Below are 20435 nucleotides of genomic sequence, written 5' to 3' on the forward strand. Positions count from 1 at the left end.
GAATTGGCAATGTGAGTTGCTGTCTTTCCGGCGAGCGGGGCCAACACTTGGTGTAGGTAACCCGAAAGTCGGTGCAGCGGCGACCTTGTGAAGTCGACGATGGGCCGTAGCGGAACGCCTGACTTGCGTACCTTCGGTAAACCGTAAATTGCAGGTGCAGACCCATTGGTACACAGGAGGCGATAGTAAAGGTGCTTCTGCTGCGGCGGTACGAACTTAAAAATCTTGCTTAGTGTGATCAAGGAACCCGTACGGGTTCCGAAACGTCTCTGTGTTTTTCACCTTGACTTGGTCAGTGACCGCATTTCTTTCTCATCATGATACCTGACCGGACGAACTTTCGTCGAACTCTTGACTACATATCATACAGAACTAACTACGGGTAAGACGCCGTTACGAAGATTCGCCAGTTCGTGTCTCTTACGTCAAGAATGGCTGCCTTCAAGTGCCATCTGTCCTTCAACAAAACGTGCAAAGTGGAAGGCCTTGTGCCGAAAAGTCTAGGCTTGAAGGCACCGGTAGCGTCAGCGTGGGGCCACAAGATAATTCGACAAGCCGAGAAAAAGTTAGTGTCGGCACGCGTCCAAGAATGCCGGCAGACAATCAAGAATTTGGAAACAAGAACGTTCTTCGCAAGGCGCCAACTGGAACACATCATTGTTGAGGACTTCCCGGACGTGCAGCTTCACGCCAACTTCATGGCAACGCTAAAGGAACGGAACTGCAGAAAGTCGCAGGAAAGGAAACTGGACGCACTAAGGCCGCAGGACCCCACCCAAAACTAAAGCCGCCGTTCTCAACTTGTCTTCGTAGAAAACTACTGCATCTGAAGTTGCCATTCTACGCAAAGGATTAAACTTCAATTCAGGCGACTCCCCGAAACCGACGAGAGTGGTTTGTGCCGTGGAGCGAGCCATCATACAGCTTCCTCCCGAAGTAAGAGACGAGGCTCGCACCCGCGCAATCGGTGTTTTATCGAAGTGGAGGACGCGCGGCCCTCAATCCAGGTCCTCACCGTCTGAGAAAGAAGCCATCAAGGGCCTCCGGAATAATGCCTCCATTGCCATACTTCCTGCGGACAAGGGAAACGTCGTTGTAATACTCAACAGAAGTGAGTACGACCAGAAGATGGTGGATTTGCTCTCGGACGGGGATACTTACGCAGCAATGAAGAAAGATCCCACGACAAGCCTTCAAGCGAAACTGCAGAAGCTGCTCTCAAAGATTTTTCAGTTCGTACCGCCGCAGCAGAAGCACCTTTACTATCGCCTCCTGTGTACCAATAGGTTTGCACCTGCAATTTACGGTTTACCGAAGGTACATCAGCCAGGCGTTCCGCTACGGCCCATCGTCGACTTCACAAGGTCGCCGCTGCACCGACTTTCGGGTTACCTACACCAAGTGTTGGCCCCGCTCGCCGGAAAGACAGCAACTCACATTGCCAATTCTTCAGCTTTCGTGGAGAAAGTCCGTGACATTTCCCTGGATGAAGACGACGTATTGGTGTCCTTCGACGTCAAGTCGCTCTTCACTTCGGTTCCTGTCGACTTGGCCGTAGCGACATGCAAGGAGGTCCTGCTGGCGGACGAAACGCTCGCGGAACGCACACCTTTGGAGGTTGAACACGTGTGTGAGTTGCTGGAATTTTGTTTACGCAACACATACTTCACCTAACGCGAGCAGGTTTACCAGCAGATCCACGGAACTGCCATGGGAGCTTCCATATCCGTTACTACGGCAAATTTGGTCATGGAAGTCATTGAACAGAAGTCCCTCGCTGGTTTTGATACAAAGCCCAAGATATTCATCCGCTACGTGGACGACTGCTTCTGCATCATCAGAAGGAACGATGCCCCACGGCTCCTGCTTCTTCTTAACTCGATAGAAGCCTACATACAGTTCACTGCAGAATATGAGTGTGACAGCAGCCTTCCTTTCCTCGATGTCCAGCTGAGGCGTACCGGAACTAGTCTTTCGTTGGCTGTGCACAGGAAGGCGACGCATACCGGGCATTACCTGGATTTTAATTCCTGCCACCCAGCCTGTCACAAGCAATCCGTCGTTTTTTCTCTTGTGACGCGGGCAACACGTATTTGCTCAAGTGACGACGAAAGGAGGAAATAACTTGAAACCATACATCAAAAATTACTGACGAACGGGTACCCGGAGAAATTCATTAAGAATGCCGAAGACCGTGTTCTCAATCCCAGGCCATCCCAGGGCAAGTCATATCGAAGACGCGCCTGCATCCCTTACGTTCCTGGGGTGAGCGAAGCTTTAAGCCGTATCTTTTCAACGTATGACCTTCGCGTTGCCCACATGCCGTCCAACAATACAATACAATACAATACAATACAATTTTATTTTCCAGAACCTATACAGAACTGGATGGTCTCCTGGGCTAAAAGCTACGCGTCGAGCTTGACAGGGCCCAGGAGGCCACTTTAAGGCAAGTAGATACAACTAAGAACTGTGCACTTGACACACACACACAGACACACACACACCTACACACACACACACACACAAATTTCTATACAGTTCCTATAAATGTCTACAGGTGCATACAATATACATACAGGTAATATATACATAAAATATACAGGTAAAATAAAATATAAAATAGATACATAAAATGTACATACAAGTACAATTGGAGGTACAGACATTTCCCAACGAATTCGACAAATGGCTTAGTATATAGATATAACCAAAAATACATCCGCATTACTGGGTGTTGCTTTGCCAAAGAAAACATGTATAAAACAAGTATGAAACAAGAACAACTCCTAAATTCACTCTCAAACGTGCGAACAAGCAAAATTTTCAAGGTTTCAAAAAAACGAAAACAAGCGATCACGTCAATTTTGCGCAAAAAATGAGCGCAATTATTTCCGACTTTTGCAACAAGCATTGTGAGAGAATTCATTCAGTGCAATAGGTAGGTTATATTTCAGTGTCTGGTATTTATAGAATGTACGAAAGTGAGGGATGGCCCAAGTGTCTGTATTTCGTGTGTTTATATTAGCAGTCCGTCGTTGTAGTTTGGCTGCAGATGATAAGTAGTTTGCAGTGTAGGCTGTGGAGAAGCAGAACATTTGAAGTAGACGAAATCGGTACGTACTATTTACAGGAACAATATTAAAATGTTAAAATAAGCCTTTAGTAGTGGTCAAGGGCTCAATATTTGCTATAAGGCGAATCACTTTTTTCTGAATAATAAAAAGTCTACCTAAGTTGTTTTTAGATGTGGTTCCCCATATCAGTGTACAATAATTTAGGTATGATTGAAATAAGGCATAGTAAATTTGAAGTTTTACTTTAGTTGGGAACAAATTACGACAACGCGACATTATTCCAGTTGTAACAGAAACCTTTTTGCACAGGTAGTTTACATGAGTATCCCACGTGAGACCGGAGGAGAAGTGCACACCGAGGATTTTATGGCTGTCAACAAAGTCTATTTTTTTATCGTCTATGTAAAGGTTCTGTTCAACCGAACAAGGTTTGTTTTTTGCGCGAAATATAATTGCTTTAGTTTTCGTAGAATTAATACCGATGCGGTTCATTTTGGACCAGTTAGATAGCTTTTTTAGAACATTGTTGCAGCATTGAATCAAATTGTTAACGTTAGGACCAGATAACAGGAGTGTGCTATCATCAGCGTATATAAAAAATTTAGCCTCACTATCAATGTCTACTATGTCATTTACGTAAGTGTTAAATAAAAGTGGTCCAAGTACACTGCCTTGAGGAACACCTCGGCGTATCTCCAAGTGGGACGACTTGTGTTTATTAATTTGCACACACTGAGTTCTGGCACTCATATAGGATTTAAGCACATCACTTTCCTCGTATGCCGTAAATTTCAAGTTTTTTGGTTAAAATGGCATGGTCGAGGCAGTCGAATGCCTTACTAAAGTCCACAAAGATGGCAACGCAGTATTTATTGTCTTCAAAATTTTGCAAGATATCTTCTTTAATGCTGTAAGTGCTGTTTCTGTTGATTTGCCTTTCCGAAAGCCAAATTGTGCGTCAGTAATAATGCTATGTTTCTCAAAAAAGTTTGATATCCGAGTAAAAATTACTTTTTCAAGCCCTTTGGAGAAAACTGGAAGGACTGAGATAGGGCGGTAATTTGGTAAGTTCCTATCGCCACCTTTATAGATTAAGGAAACCCTGGCTTTTTTCATTTTGTCGGGAAAAATGCCCGACAACAATACCTGGTTAAAAATATGTACCAGTATTGGGGTAATTACTGACAAAACGTATTTAACAGGTGTAACTTGCACGTTATCAGTGTCTAGAGCTTTACTATTTCTGAGACACATAAACGCGCTATATATTTCGTTTTCATAGGTGCGCTGTAGAAATATGCACTCGGAATTAGGGCGGCCTAATATTACTTCTTGGGGATTATTGTCATGGGCGGAAGCAACATTCACGAAATAGTGGTCATATGATCGACCAGCGCACTGCCTTTCATTTCCTTTCCATTAACCACTATGGTAGAGGGATCACATTTGTTTTTATCTCCTCGACCAAGTACACTGTTTATAATTTTCCATACGGCGTGTGGCCTCTGTTCAGTCGCATTCGAGAACAGCTGTTCATAGTAGGTGTTCTTTGTGCGTCTAAGTTCAGCATTTACGTGATTCCTGACGCTTTTGAATTGTTTTAGCGCCTTTTCTGATCTTGCACGAAGAAAGGACTGATACAGGTGATTTTTTTCTTTTATAATTTTTAGGTGATCTCGAGTAATCCATGGTTTCCTAGCTTTCCGTGAAGACTTTAACGTGTTAAAAGAAAAATGCTTGTTGTAAATTGACGCAACGATACTAAAAAATGTATTGTAAGCATCATTTGGGTTAAATTCCGCTATGACGGGCGTCCAGTCTTGAAACAAGATTTCATTTTTGAAGGATTCTAGCTTATTTTTTGTAATGCACTGCATGGTTATCTCTTCCCTTGCTCGAACAGTATCGCTTTTCCCGTTACGGTATGTTAGAAAGACTGCACAATGATCACTGATATCGCAGGCAATGGTTCCGGCGCTGTGAACAGGTTTATCGATGTTCGTTACGATAAGATCAAGTGCGGATGAAGTTGAGCGTGTAATGCGGGTAGGGGTGGAAATAACATTCTTAAAACCAGACGAAAGTAAAACAGTACCAAAATCCCGACTGTAGGGGGTTTCTTCTAACACGTCAATAATAAAATCGCCACCACCTATGAGTTCAATGTGGTTTTTGTGAGCAAAATCTAATAGGCTTTCATAATATTCTAGAAAACGAGTAATATTACCAGTTGGGGGCGATAAAGAACAGAAATTGCCTGATTTTTATTTCGCAGTGTTAGTGTTTCATAGTCTTCAGTAATCTTAGTAAATTGGTGGACCAATTCATAGTTCAGTTCCCTCAAAGCTAGAATACCAACACCACCGCCTCTTCTGTTTGAGCGGTTGACGAAAAAAGTGTTGTAACCAACAAGCTTAACCTTTTTACAGTCATCTGAGTACCATGTTTCTGAAAACATTACAGCATCAATTTTAAAGGAAAACTCGTTCAAGAAAAGGGCTATATCATCTTCCTTGGAGCATGCTGAGCGCACATTCATGTGAAGGACCGATCCGCATGAAGGTTCAATAATAATTTGAGAAGGCAAGGCTAGCTCATGATAATTCATTATATATGCGAGGTTGGTACTAGCAGGCGAGCACCGGCTTAGACTTTCTCCTATCAACTCGCTTGGTTCTGAGGGCTGACGAATCTGTTTTTTGACGCCAGGCTATTTTCGCATATTCTAGTAAAGAACGGTTAAGAAGAGTACACGGGTGAAGCCGTGTCTCTGCATTAGCTCGGTAAAGGTGACGCTTGAGCAGGTCTAGCTTTTTACAAGCCTTTTATGTGATTTGAGTTGGGTTGAGATGAGTTAGTGCGAATTACCCGAGCCCTCGTGATGACATTGGAGATTGAGCTAGAGGGCCGTACTATTGCACATGGGTTAAGGATGAGTACGTTCGAGTGATTTTGAGTACAAACCAGCTTTTTGAGTTTGAATTTGGGCGATTACGCGTGAACGAAAACAAATTGTGGTTGTGTTTGAGCGATGTATTTATGTTTTGCATACCAATGCCTTTTTCATACTTCCCTCTTCACAGAATGCAAAAGTTCGGAATTCCTTTTTGGTCTACTGCATGTGGCTTAAGGCAGTCTCATCATGTATGTTCATATAGCCGAAAGTTTCCACGCACCGCACGGGCAACGGCTGATAATGAGTAACAGGTATATAAGGCTGCCTGAACCATCTATAACAGCACGCAGACCATTAACTCGAAGCGCTGCAGCTTTTTATCGCAAGTCGAAACCTCAAAAAGCGGTCAAGAAGACACGCATATGCAGAGTTGTTTTATTTTAAAGTATTTTTCTAAACCTAAGCGATCACATTTAGATATCTTAGCGTACATTTGAGAGGACGCCTCCCAAAACCAACTTCACATTACCATTATTACACACAGAATTCTGTCCTGTGACATGACGTTACAGCTCTTAGGCTTTGCTGCTATAAGTGTGCTCTTCTAATTAGAAGAAAATGCGGCTTCACAGCTTCACGTTGCGCGAACCAAGTGACCACAAAACTAGGCAACGGACGCCGGTTAAAAGAGCGCTTAATCAAGACTTATTATCGAGTTTTCGTGATGCAGTCGTCTCTGCAGGTGTGCTAAGTCCCCACTGACCGAGACACTAGAAAACGCACGGGGGACTGTGGATAGAAAAATTCGCTCTAAAAGGCTGCAAATGCGAATGATCAACGTCATCAAAGGTTGCCTCGCCCGGGCCGCCCCGGTATAAATGGTCTATAAGGAGCCCAATAATCGCAACTTTTTCTCTTTTGTGTGCACTTGAGTAGGCCGTGTCTCTTATCAACATTTTTGTAACTTCATGGCAAATGCGCAAACCAGCCCTTGATGTATGGGTACTCAGACAAGTTGTAGTGTCATCTTTTATGTTTCCGGATGTGGCGAAAACGGGAAAGTGTGATTTGCATTTTCAGAATATGCCGCGATTTCGTGTGCGTAAGCGTGGGCCGCTCAACCGCAGTCTGATCACCTGTTTGAGATGCAATGCTGCGCACAGTGAGGAGAAATGGCAACATTATAACTGCCTCCGCCAAAATAACCCGGAATAATACGTTCCTTCTGTGCTTCCAATACACCCTCCCAGTGGCTTAAAAAAGCGGGAAAAGGAAGTAAACATACTTTTCCAGAAGGCTTGAGTTTTTTGTGAATTCTATATCAAAACAATGCTGTAAACGATTATTATTTCCTCTGTCTTAACCCAGTGGTTGGTTTGAGAGGCATGGGCAAATTACCACACCTTGGGGTATGATAGTAAGGTTCCCAGTGAAAAACTTCTCAAGTGAGCGTAAGGGGGAAAACAGGATAACAGAAAAATGTGTTCCCCGTCGAAATTCGGTGGGGCCCGTGTGAAGCCGTAAGCAGAGACAGGTTTGGGGAGAATACGGAGGTGGTGGAAGCTGCTATGGAGGCTCCGTTTGGGTGAAATTCTTCTCTTAAAGCCTTTCACTCAGACGACCTGCTTGTGTCTGCCTCGAGCTCGTTCGGTACACATAATGGCGTCAGAGTTGCCGCCATTTGTGGTCTCCGCCTACATAAAGGGCGATTTCGAGTCTTTCAACAAGTGGGCATAGATGACGCTTTTGTCTTCAGCAGATGGCGCTTCCCGCTGGTGCTTGAAGGTTGCCCCTTTTGCGGAGCCCATCAGCGATGGTTTTTTTCACGTCCGCCTGCCCGCCCCATTCATCTCTGCGTCTTTGCGGTAGCGCCTACGGCGGCGGCCAACACTAACGATCAGAACCCAAGAGGTATTCGTAACTACCGTAGCTTGCCTTCAAGAGGACATTCTCTCACCGCGGGCGCTAGTGTTTTTATTCTGTCTTCAGTTTCTGTGAACGTAAACGGCGGCCGGTTTCAAGACAAACAATGGTTTTTCCATCTACTGAACCAATTGTTTCGCTTCACAGTGTCAATAGCCAGGACGTACTTTGTGGCCTACCCTGCCCTGATTCAAGTATACTTTGTTCTCTCAGGATAGGAACAATCGCCGCTAGTGTGATACACGAGTCCTGCGCAGAAAGCCATTTGAAATTTTAGCCTATTTTTTGTTTATCCAGGCTGAATTACAGTCTATACAGGGCGCTGGAAGAGTGCAGAAACACATCTGGCTCATTTTCTCCAAGTTGATGATACCTTACTGTCGATCTGTACTTGGGCTGTTCAGCGTCCCCGCAAGGGTACAAAGCACCGCAGCACTCATGTATACGTATCCTTAAAATACTAGCACACTCACCATGCGACCTGATTCCACAGCAATGAAAACGTCTGGTTTTTGGTTGTTGCTGCGGTCGTTCGATAGGATCCTATGTTTTAGTAGACGCCTAGTGCTGTAATACAAGTCTGTGGACTTAGATACCATCTGAATTGGTTGCCCATATGTGGCAAATCCGTAGAAAGTTTGACTGCTGATAGTGTGATGCAATGAAATGTTGTTTGAGAATTGCCTTGACCAAAAACGAGCAAACGTGTGCTATAACAACATGACAATCACTGGCCTAACATTTTTTCTTTAAATTTTCACCTCAACTTCTGCGAATTCGCCCTACACTAACCTGGATTTCTTTTCTTCTTCCAGAGAAAACTGATGCCACCCACAAAACGAAAAGGGGAAACGTTTTTGGATTAGGCGTCCCTGCGCGCCCCATCCTCGCAGTTTTCTTCTTCGAATCATGTGGCTCTTCTGTTTGTATTGCAATCTCCGCTAATCTTTTTATCACCGAGAAATTTGGTTCTGTGCCCGGCTAGAAGGAGATTGAAATGCAAACCCTCATAGCACATTATTATTTATTTATTTATTTATTAACATACCTACATTCGCCAAAAGGCATTGTTGTAGGGGGGTGTGATACAAGAAAATAAACAATAAAATAAAATAAATAAAATAAATTTATCTAATGGTTGTCCGCTCACTAGGCGGAAACGTATACACGCTGACGACAGCACATGTCAACAGCACTTTGAAATAGCACCGTTTAATGTTTTCAGTTTCCTGAATCCCATTTTATAAGTCGGTGCTACAAAAGGTGTTTGTGATGCCACGACGGGGCAATCTCTCCATTTTATCAAATTTCATGCTCTCTCTTCTGTACCTACGCTCTTTTCTCTCTTAAATGAGAATCGTCCTGCTTAAATAAAGTATTTTTTCCTGTATTTCAGTGAATATCGTGGTTGTGCATAATATATAACGCTGGCTGATAAATTCTTCCCCTCGAAACCACTTTATCCATGCATGAAAGCGGTAAAAAAGAGGACGCAGCTAGGGAGACCTCTACGAAGGTCTGGCGACCAGAAAACGAGACTGTCGTAGGCCCACGCCACGTTACCACGCGCCACCTGGCAGGTTACTGGCATGGCATGTAGAATATGTGCCTCACTGGTAAAGAATAGCGTCTGCTGAGAAGCGACATTAACCAAGGGCCTGTGGTACAGGTGTTACATGACAGCGAACTGGCCTCACAGGCATCACGTGGGCTCTAGCCTGGTTGCTCCTATCGGCTTTCTTTCACAATTCCGAGTGACAAAGAAACGCACATTCGAACCCCAGCTCACTGAATTGCCGTCTCACTTATTTCTTCTTGGGTTGCAACCTGGGCCTCTTGCTTATGATAGACGATCCTTCATACAGCGGGTGTGTTATCGCGAGAGATGGTGCAGGCGTGTACGGTCAATTAATTTAATTTTAACGTCAACTTTATGTATAGCTCCTGGTTCACGAGGAAAACATACATGAAGTTATTTTGCGGAACAAAAAATATTACCCTCCTCAGGAAAACTTCCCAAAGCCGGCTCGGGTCACTGGCACGTTGAGCGCCTCACGGAAAATTTGAAATTCTACCACAGTAAAAAAAGAACTACTGTAGCTATCGCCTAAGTTATTTTTATGTGAAGGCTCTGGTTTTTCTCAAAAGATTTAACTCATTCATCTTTGGGGTGCCAACAGAATTCCCGATTGGAAAATTATTTGAAAATTGCCAGAATGTGGAGCATTTTTCCTCTTTAAACAATCTGGATAGTTAAAATTTGCTTTGCGTTACGCTTGTATTCGTATTCACTCTCTGTGCCGATTTTAGTGCATGGGGCCAAGACAGTTGAATTTCAAAAATGTACTCCACTAAAACTAGATAACGCCTTTTTCTATATTTTTAAAGCCAATTAATGCAAAGTTCGTAGTCAATTCCGTTAAAACTTTCACCAATTGTAGCCAAGGTTGCTCTGTGTAATTACATTAAAGACGTATTGCACTGTTTTCGTTGTTTTGCAGCCACAAAGCTCTAAATCTCTGTTTGCAGCATTGCGGTGACATAAACAAATGCTTGGGAAAGACGGTCATGACCGCGATATAGGGGGCGTAATGGCAGTTACAAAGAGACAATCATTAAAGAAATGTCGCGGTGAGCTTGCTTTCTTGAAGTTAAGCGTGAATGAAGTAGCCAGAATTTTAACAAGTTGTGGAAAGGCAACCGAGGTGAATGGTTCAAGCTAGCTCACTCCCTCTTCTGGATGCATCGCTTCATGAACTCTCAGTGTCTCTGTGTGTAGATTTTGTAGGCGCACTAGCGTCTACAGAGATGGTGGATGGTGAGATGAGATCCGGGTCTTTCAGGAGCTACCGGGGAGCATTGGCTATGCCCGAGCTAAGGCCAACTTGCAGCGTCGCGGGATGCGTTCCGGCGGGAATAAGTACTGACGGACGGCGGCTGAACTTCCTGCGTAGTCTCAGAAAGAAATGATCCCATGCTTCCCAGTAAAACTAAAAGTATCAAACAAAACCTATAACCATGGCCTTAGCCGCCATCAGCGATAACAGGAGACGACTTAAAAACACTGCCCCAGCTAGGAACAGTTTCTGCCTTATCATCGGCTTCGACGATTCACGCACATTGACGAGCACCAGTAGGCTCAACAGCCCGACAGTAGTGATGAGTGCGTGTTTTGTCGTGATTGTTCAAGAGGGCATAAGAAAAATTGTTTAATGATGATGGTTGGATGTTTATGGCGCAAGGCCAACTAGGGTAAAGAGCGCCAAAACAATAGTCATGTATGAGGGGTGAAACCTTAAACACTACGAACAGTTAGCAAAAAAAAAGTAAAATCACAAAACGACAATGAGCATGGCTGGTGTATAGGGCCAGGGAGTGATCACGCGTGGTATGAAATGAGGTCTAAAAATTGAACTTCTTCTAAATATTTAAAAACGCACTTGATAGAAAACATGGGATCATCAGAGAGGAAAAACGCTGGGTGTGGTGGGACGTGTAGTCTGTATAGCTGTGGGAAGTGTTTGCGTCGTGTTGTGTGAAGTGCCTTGCATGTGATTAGTATGTGCACCACGGATAGGGCATCTCCGCACCTGCTGCACTGGGGTCTAGAAGATCCCGTCAGCAGATACGAGTGCGTCGCATGGGTGTGCCCTATCCGCAGCCTACTCAAGGCGACTTCCATGTGTCTGTTGCGTGAGTCAGCTGTGTACCGTCCCAAGTGTGGCTTTATTACGTGTAGTTTGTTGTCTGTCTGTTCGTCCCAGTGTGTTTGCCATGTTCTCCGCAGGTGTTGTCTTATGTGTGGCTTGAGGTCTGTGTAGGGTACGGTTGTTATGTCTACAGTGTTCCTGAGTGCAGCAGCAGCAGCCCTCTCGTCTGCCAACTCATTCCCAGCGATCCCAGCGTGTTCTGGAACCCAGCAGAGGAGCAGCTGATGCTTCTTTGCATACACAGACATGATAGTGTTAAATACAAGATTAACTATGTGGTTTTTGGGGGGTGTATGCGATGACAGTGCGCGAACAACACTCAACGAATCTGTGTAGATGATAGACTTTGGAATTTGATTTTCAAGTATGTGCCGTACAATCAGCAAAATCCCATACGCCTCTGCTGAAAAAATTGTCGTGTGGACGCTCATGGTTCTGGCTGCACAGAAATTCGGACCATGAGCAGCGCAGGAGACCATAGTGGAGGTTTTAGACGCGTCACTGTAAAATTCTGCAAGTGGGTATTTAAACTGCAGAGACAGAAAGTGCTGCAGTATTGCAGCCTGCGGTACCCGATTTTTGTCAAGTTTCATAAAAGAAAGGTCGCACGACACAGGACGAACTTGCCAAGGCGGTAAACTGTTTGAAAGGGATGACCTGTACACATCCAAAAACAAAGCACTGAGATCCGAGGCTCGCTCTTTCACTCTAAGTGAAAAGGGCAGAGGAACGGATGGGCGATTTACAAAGAGCAGAGATGTGGATGTGTCGTTAAAGACAGGATAAAAAGGATGATTATTCCGCGATGAAATTTTAAAAGCATAAAGCAAGTCCATGTATGTTCGTTGGTTCTCAAGGCTCCACTTATTACACTCAACATAAAGACTCTCAGCAGGGCTAGTGCGAAAAGCACCCGACGAAAGACGAAGGCCCAGGTGTAGAACTGGGTCAAGAATTCGCAAGGCTGTCTTAGTCGCCGACCCATACACCACACTGCCATAGTCCAAACGAGACCCAACCAAAGCAGTATACAAGCGAAGCAAGAGTTCTTTGTCGGAACCATAGGATTGGTGGGAGAGAACCTTAAGTATATTCATTGTTTTGAGACATTTATTTTTAAGTTCCTTGATGTGGGGAATGAATGTGAGTTTGTGATCAAACACCACACCTAAGAACTTGTGCTCCTTCTTCACAGGAAGCGACATGCCATTAAGAGTAATGTCTGGGTCCGGATGGACCCCGCGCTTCCTGGAGAACACAACGCAGGAGCTTTTTGCAGGATTCAATTTAAACCCATTCTTGTCTGCCCAGCCGGCAATCTTCTTGACGCCGAGCTGGACTTGACGTTCGCAGATGGACATATTACATGATTTAAAAGATATCTGTACGTCATCTACATACATGGAGTAAGAAATTGTAGGCGGCAGTGCCTTCCCAAGGGAGTTCATTTTTACTATGAAGAGAGTGCAGCTTAGAACTCCGCCTTGCGGCACGCCATTTTCTTGCACGTGTACCTTTGACAGTGCAGAGCCAACTCTGACGCGAAAGGTTCTCTCAGACAAATAGCTAGCAAGGGTGTTAAACATATTACCAGAAACACCGAATGACTTCAGGTCAGTAAGGATCCCATAACGCCAAGCGGTGTCATAGGCCTTTTCTAGGTCGAAAAACACAGTTAAACAGAACTGTTTATGAATGAAGGCATCCTTAATATATGACTCTAGTGCCACAAGTTGATCATTCGTGGATCGCCCCGCCCTGAAGCCTGCCTGGCAGCTCTCGAGAAGGCCGTTATACTCCAAAAAGTACACCAGCCTCCGGTTTATCATCTTCTCGAGAAGCTTACACAGGCAGCTGGTCAGGGCAATGGGTCGATAGCTAGCGGGAGAAGAAGGGTCCTTCCCTTCTTTCAAGAATGCTACAACTATGGCATCCCTCCAAGACTTTGGAATGTGCCCCGAAAGCCATATCTTGTTGAAAAGGTGAAGAAGTGTTACAAGAGTGTCTGTGTGTATGTTCTGTATCATTGTATATGTAATGTTGTCTGGGCCTGGAGCTGAGGGTTTACACGTGCTCAGAGCACCCCTCAGCTCATGAAGCGTGAACTCGGAGTTATAAGAGGTGGCTGACCTGTCATTGTCATGTAAAGGTTTCTTTTCGGCCACGAGTTTGTGTTTCATGAAGGTGTTTGTGTAGTTTGCTGAACTAGAAACGTGTTGGAAGTGTTGTGCGAGTGTGTCAGCCTGGTCTTCGAGTGTGTCCCCTGTTGTACTGACCAGAGGCAGGCTGTGTGTTTGATGTCCCTTGAGTTTGCGTATTCGTGTCCATACTTTCCGTGTGTCTGTGTAGGAGTTAATTGATGTTATGAATGTACGCCAACTCTCTCGTTTTGCCTCACGGCGCACACGTTTTCCTAACGCCTTGGCCCGTTTGAACAAGAGGAGGTTACTCGACGTGGGGTACCGGCGAAGGATACCCCACGCCTTGTTCTGGGCCTCTCGCGCCCGCCTACAGTCCTCATTCCACCACGGCCTCCGCTGGTTGCGCGGGGCAACAGAGGCGTGGGGAATGGACTTTTCGGCGGCGTCGAGGATGTGCGCCGTGAGCAGTTGGGTAGCTTCTTCAACGTGTAGGTGTCCTATAGATGTGTGGTGTAGTTTGGATATCTCTGTAAATGTGTTCCAGTTAGCTCGTGCTTCATTGAACCTATTATGGGAAGATGGACTGCTCGGGCCTTTACCTATATACGTTAATGAAGTGGGGAAATGGTCACTGCCATATGGGTCCGTGCCCACACCCCACTCGAGAAGAGGAAAGAGAACTGCGGAGCCAATAGCCAAGTCAAGACATGAGTATGTGTTGTGACCTATGTTATGGTATGTAGGCTGTTTATTGTTGAAAAGGCATGCTCCAGAGGATGTAAGAAACCTCTCTATCAGGCGACCTCGGGCATCCGTACGAGAAGAGCCCCAAAGAGAATTGTGAGCATTAAGGTCGCCTGTTAGAATGTATGGTTCGGGCAGCTGGTCAACCAGCGCCTCGAAGTCAGAACTCAAAAGTGTAACATCAGGAGGAATGTATATGGAGCATACCGTTATCAACCTATTAAATATTATTAAGCGTATTGCTACAGCCTCAAGGATAGTGTTCAAGGTGACAGGGTGGCATGCTAAGGATTTCCGGACGATTATGGCCACACCGCCAGAAGAGTGTGTGCAGCCATCCCTGTCTTTCCTGTATACCAGGTAACTATTCAAGAAATTTGATTGTTTAGAATTCAAATGTGTTTCCTGAACACACATTACACTTGGCTGATCGGTATGCAGAATCTCATACACGTCGTCAAGATTATTCAGAAGGCATCTGCAGTTCCATTGAACAATATTTTCTCTTCCCATTATTTAGTGTGAGAGCTACTGGAGTGTGTATGTTTATGTGTCGTCTTTCGGGGCTGTGACTCTTGGATTCGGCTTTTTGGGCGGCCTATCTGTAGGCTTGGACGTCGGAGGCCGCTCCTTGCGCTGCGTTGCAGGCAAGAACGGCACGACGTCCATCTCGTCGTCCGATGTCCTGGGTGTGCCCGTGGAACCGGGCCCCCCGGACTTGGCCCCCCTTCGGGGGCCCTTCGTTTGACCCGCCACCGCCGGTGGTGTCGGAGGCACCAGAAGTGGCACGGGCGGTGCGGTGGCGGTGGGAGCCGGTGCGGGGCTCGTGGTGTCCATGGCACACTCCAACGCACTGGACGATGGGGAGGCACGGACGGGAGCGGCACCGGCACCGACAGAAGAGGTTGCCACCACAACCGCTGCTGCCTGAGCAAGCGGCGTGGTGGCGGGTTGGGCTACCAGAGGCAACCCAGGGGGGGGCGGGGGCGGGACCAAGTCCGACTCTCGGTACTGGGTCCCCGCCGAAACAAGACGCCGCTCCGCCCCCCGGCGAGCTGCGTCGGCGTACCTGCCCAGAGGGAAGGAGGCGAACCTCTTCCGTGCCTCTGGGAAGGTGATGTTTTCATTGACTTTCAAGGCAATGATCTGTTTTTCTTCTTTGAACTTTCCACAGCTCCTAGAATAGGCAGCGTGTGGTCCCTGGCAGTTGGCACAGGTGAAGTTCTCGGATTTACAATTGTCAGTTTGATGATCATGTGCTGCACATTTTGCGCACGTCAATTTACCACGACAAGACGTTGTGCCGTGCCCAAACCGCTGGCACTTGAAACAGCGGCGCGGGTTCGGCACGTAGGGTCGGATTGGACATCTCAAGAAGCCTGCGTTGACCGACTCAGGAAGGTTAGAGCGGTCAAGTGTCAAGATTATGTGCTTGGTTGGAATTATTTCATCATTTCGGCGTATGGTGATTCGCCTCACTGCTGTCACGCCCTGCTCTCGGAGGCCCTCGAGCAGGTCTGCTTCAGTCTCATTCATTAGATCCCGATCAGAGAGCACGCCCTGGCAGCTATTGAGGCTGCGATGGGGCGTGATCTTGATGTCAACATCTACCATGTGCGTTTGCTTGAGGAGGTTAGAGGATTGTTGCTTGCTTTCTACTTCTATCAAAACTTCTCCCGTTGTGAGTTTCTTAGCCTTATACGACTTTCCGATAAGGCTTTCAAGAAACTTGGAGATTAGAAACACAGATTGGGAAGTGATGGGCTTTGTCTTGTCAACAGATTCCATGATCAGAAACCGCGAGAAATTATCAGGCTTTGGGGGAGAGATCGATTGCAAAGGAGGAAAAGAAACTTCGGTGCGGCCCCTTTTCGGGGGCCGATCACGTCTGGGGGGGGGTTTAGAAAATGCCAAATGATACATTGAAAAGCAGGGAGACGGGGGTACTTTCTCCTTTGACCTTACCCTGGTAGTCAAAGAGGTCCCGGAGCTCCCTGCCTGGTAGACAGGCAGGGAGCCCATCGGCCGGAGCTTGACCACGGCTCCGACGGCCACCGTTAGAGGTTTCTACCCTTCACCTTAAAAACACATCACCACGGTAGGACACAGCTTATGTTGGGGGGCTCGGGGTCCGCGGTATCGCCAGTACCGTCACCAAGATTACTCAAGGTGCCCCGTGCGGGGAAGAAAAATTGTTTCAAGGAGGAACTTCGCTAGCGTGAAAGATCTGGACAAAAGAACAAAAGGTCCTGTTCAGCCGACTTACCAGCATGTACATCGTGGCCTGTATTTAAGTTCACTAGCCGGATGCCACCCTGGTACTGTTAGCATGCAAACCTCTTCGGTTCCCGGTAACTCGCTATTGGGCATTTGGAGCAGCCTCACTGCCCTCCTGCTTCCTGCTGAAACGAACGCCAGTGAATACGGCCTCATCTGTGCTAAGTGCTTTGCAGTAGCATATGGTGCCACTTGGATATTCGGGAACCAGTTCACGTGGACTCAAATTTTGCGTGAACACAGAATTGCACTTAGGTGCTATTCCAGAAGTTTGAAAAAAGCGCGAGTAACCTATCAGACAACTGAAATGCAAATATTTCGAAAAAAAGGCCAATGTGCCGTCATGATTTAACAGACATTTTTGTATCGCTCCGTGGCTCCCTGTGGTTTCATCCATATTTCATCCACCCGGTTTCATCCATCCATAGTAAATATTTGCTCGTCCGCCATCCGGAAATTATGCTTCTTAAGGTATAAGCTCCAAAATTCCCCTCAAAACGTTAACCTTCTTATTTGTTTTTCTTTCATTAGGCCGAAGCTGGAATATGCGAGTATCGTGTGGAAACCCCATACTAAACAAAACATTAAGAAACTTGAAAAGCTTCAGAGGAAGGCCATTTGTTTTGTTTATTCTAGGTTTTTGTGAACGGACTCGCCCTAAGACCTAATGCTAGCTAATAATATTCCTTACCTTCAGGATCGTAGAACGAAGTCCCGCTTTGATTTTCTGTCTCTTTTATATAATCGCAAACTTGCCCTTGATCCAACCACTTTTCTTTCTCCCTTAAACATAAGACTGACAAGACATCACCTACCAAACGCACTAACTCTGTACTTCGCGAGAACGCACACGTTCACATTTTCGTTTTTTCCACACACCATTTCAGACTGGAGCCAGGTAACCGAATCAAGTCCTTCTCATACTGGATAACTGTGCATTGTTTTTTGCGTATGTTTTATTGTATTTCTCTTTGCATTGTACCATGCCCACCTGCTTGGACCGAAGTGTGGTCCGTAGTATTATTAAATAAATAAATAAAAAATAAATAGAATATTAGTACCATTATTGAAAGCCTAATGTACTTATAAAGTCCAGGTCTCAAATTTCATGGTTAAAGGCCAACTGCACTCAAAGTTTCGACAACGTAAAAATAATTTCACGTAATAGTACATATAAAAGGGGTGCGAAATGCAGAATACTGCGCTTCAAACATCAACGCGCGTGACGCAAACAGCTCGCTACATTGGCGTTTTCGGAACCGAACCTGAATGGAAAAGGCGGCCATACCGGCGGCCGGGCGTGACGTGCGTGATGGAACGGAAGCGGCTGCGCCAGAATCGGCGGCCGCTAACTCTGTGGCTCAGAGCCGCCTTCAAATGCGCGTGGTAGCGCCGCGTTTCGCTCTGTTATTTCCACAGAAGAACTTCCACTAACGTTTGCCCATGACAATGAACTTAGGTGCAATTCCGGAATCCCGTTGCTATCAATCGATATGAAGTAGACCACTAGTAACTGCCGGAGTAGCAATTTTTGGCATTACAAGTAAAAAAGCAGACCCTTATTTACAAAGCTACTTGCTGGTACGGTACCGAAAGGCAGCTTTTGTTATAGCCGTCGCCGCGGCTATCATGTCACTCTCTTCGAAGGGAACAAACCACACGCGGGCGGAGATCAATCGCTATTTCTAGCTACTATACATTACGTACAAACAGCTTCGTGAATATCGGCCCAGTATTTCTCGCACTATATTATAATCGAATTATAAAACTCTAAGCCAGCTCTCACAGCTAAATGATGTACAAAAATTACGCCCACCTCCCCTCGCGGGAACCCTGGTGTGATGCGACGCTGAGGGGGGTTCAAGCGCAAGCGGAAAGAAACCTTCGACCGAAAGGCCGCCGGAGAGCGGCACACCGGTTATATGCGCAGCACGCCCGAAGGAGAGGAGACCGCGGAGAGAGAGAGTACGGCACATGCGCAGCACCACGCGCAGCGCCGCCCACCGGCGGAGTGAGAGCGCGCTGGGCAGATACCCGCAGACGTTGAGAGAGAGGGTTCACTCTCACCTGGGCACGCGCCGGTGCCAGTGCGTCTACCGCTGCTATGACGGAACACAATCCAACACAATCCACTTTAATCCAATCCAAATCTAATCAAATCCCATCCAAGCCAAGCCAAGCCAAGCCAAGCCAAGCCAAGCCAATCGAATCCAATCCAATGCCCCTAGCGAGAGAGTGTTCGCTATCGGAGAGGAGAGTGGGTGAGCGGAGGAGAGTGCGGACGCCGACGACGACGACGGATGCACGCAGGAATGACAGGGCCGCCGACAAGAGGTGCTCTCAGCGTCGCATCTAAAATAAGAAAACATTTCTTTTCTACCGCTATTTTTTACTTTAAGTCGAGACATGTGCTGTTGAAAACATTTTACTTTCAAATAAACTACATCTAACGCTCAAAGTAAATACTTCACTTGGAACTGCACAAAAATCTGGTTTAGAAGAGGAGCAGTTTAGTTAGTTTTCGCACTTCGCGAAGACGACAGGCTATTTTTGCGCGGATGTATCTGTTACTGCAAGAAAGGCGCTGATTTTGGTTCACTTAGATAGCGAGGCAAAAGTCGCATAAATGTTTATAGCAGCGTGCACAGGAAGTCTATTTAGGTCGTCAAACTTCTGGAAACGTCTAAAGGATGGAGGTGGCATTGGGGCGGCCCAAATATGGCCAATTATGGACACGGAAGTGGAAGTGGTTAAGGATTTATGAAATATGTTTTTTTTTCTGTGGTAACTGCAATACGAATGACAAATGTAAGGCAAGTGCTCGTTTCGCGCTATTTATTTCTTTAATTAAAAATGTTATTTACAAGTAAAAAGAGTTTCGCTAACTTCAAGGCATTCGCAAGCGCGAGAATAGTTTGTAGGCTACTAATCTCATGTCATGGCGACGGCGGTACAGTGCGCTGGTGTAGCAGAGAAACACCGGACGAACGCATCCCTGCTTCTGGCGGAGTGCCCTGCAAGTCGCTGGAGAAGTGCGAGCTTCACGGGACAGGTTCCCCAACCTCCGTCACAGGCCGTTCGGAACTTGTTTCGGCGACTCTCCGCCAGGTGCAAACGCCGTCTGCTCGGAGGCACTTAGAACGGCGGTACCTAGTACTCTCTGTGATTACGAAGCTAAGGATATCGCCATACTGATTTTAAGACCATAGAATACTTATTTGGAAAAAAAAAATTGAGTGCAGTTGGCCTTTAATACGCAACACGTCAAAAAATATATACTCTACCAAACGTCGGCTCGGAAGCCGGAGTTTCAACATGAGATTATGGTGCAATGTACACTATACAGGTTCAGTTTCTACAGAGAATGCTTTGTTGAATTTTTCTCTTCGTAATGGTCATTTGTCGCCCTACATAGCGGCCATAAGCTTCTAACAAACCGGTTGAGTAAATCACAGCAATACTGCTAACAAGGTCATATCTGGCGCTTTGTAGCTTCAAAGAAACAAAAATAGGGCACCATGTTTTTATGCGGGTTATAGAGCGGCACTTTGGTTTTAGTTTCTGAAAGTTAAAAAAAAATTGAAGACGGCGTTTTTACTTGACTTTTAAAAAAATATTCCAGAATATACCATGGCAGCTGTGCATAGCTTTTCTTGATATTGAACCG

At 45.9% G+C, this 20435-nt stretch overlaps 1 pseudogene; it reads left to right on the plus strand.

Moving 5' to 3' along the window:
- The first annotated feature begins 431 nt into the window (after positions 1-431).
- Positions 432-20435, plus strand: part of LOC144138983 (uncharacterized) — a 48896-nt pseudogene continuing 28892 nt past the window's right edge.

The sequence above is a fragment of the Haemaphysalis longicornis genome, unplaced genomic scaffold (assembly GCF_048455015.1).
Source record: "Haemaphysalis longicornis isolate Haplotype H1 unplaced genomic scaffold, Haemaphysalis longicornis Haplotype H1 scaffold_5, whole genome shotgun sequence".
NCBI classification, from domain to species: Eukaryota; Metazoa; Arthropoda; class Arachnida; order Ixodida; family Ixodidae; genus Haemaphysalis; species Haemaphysalis longicornis.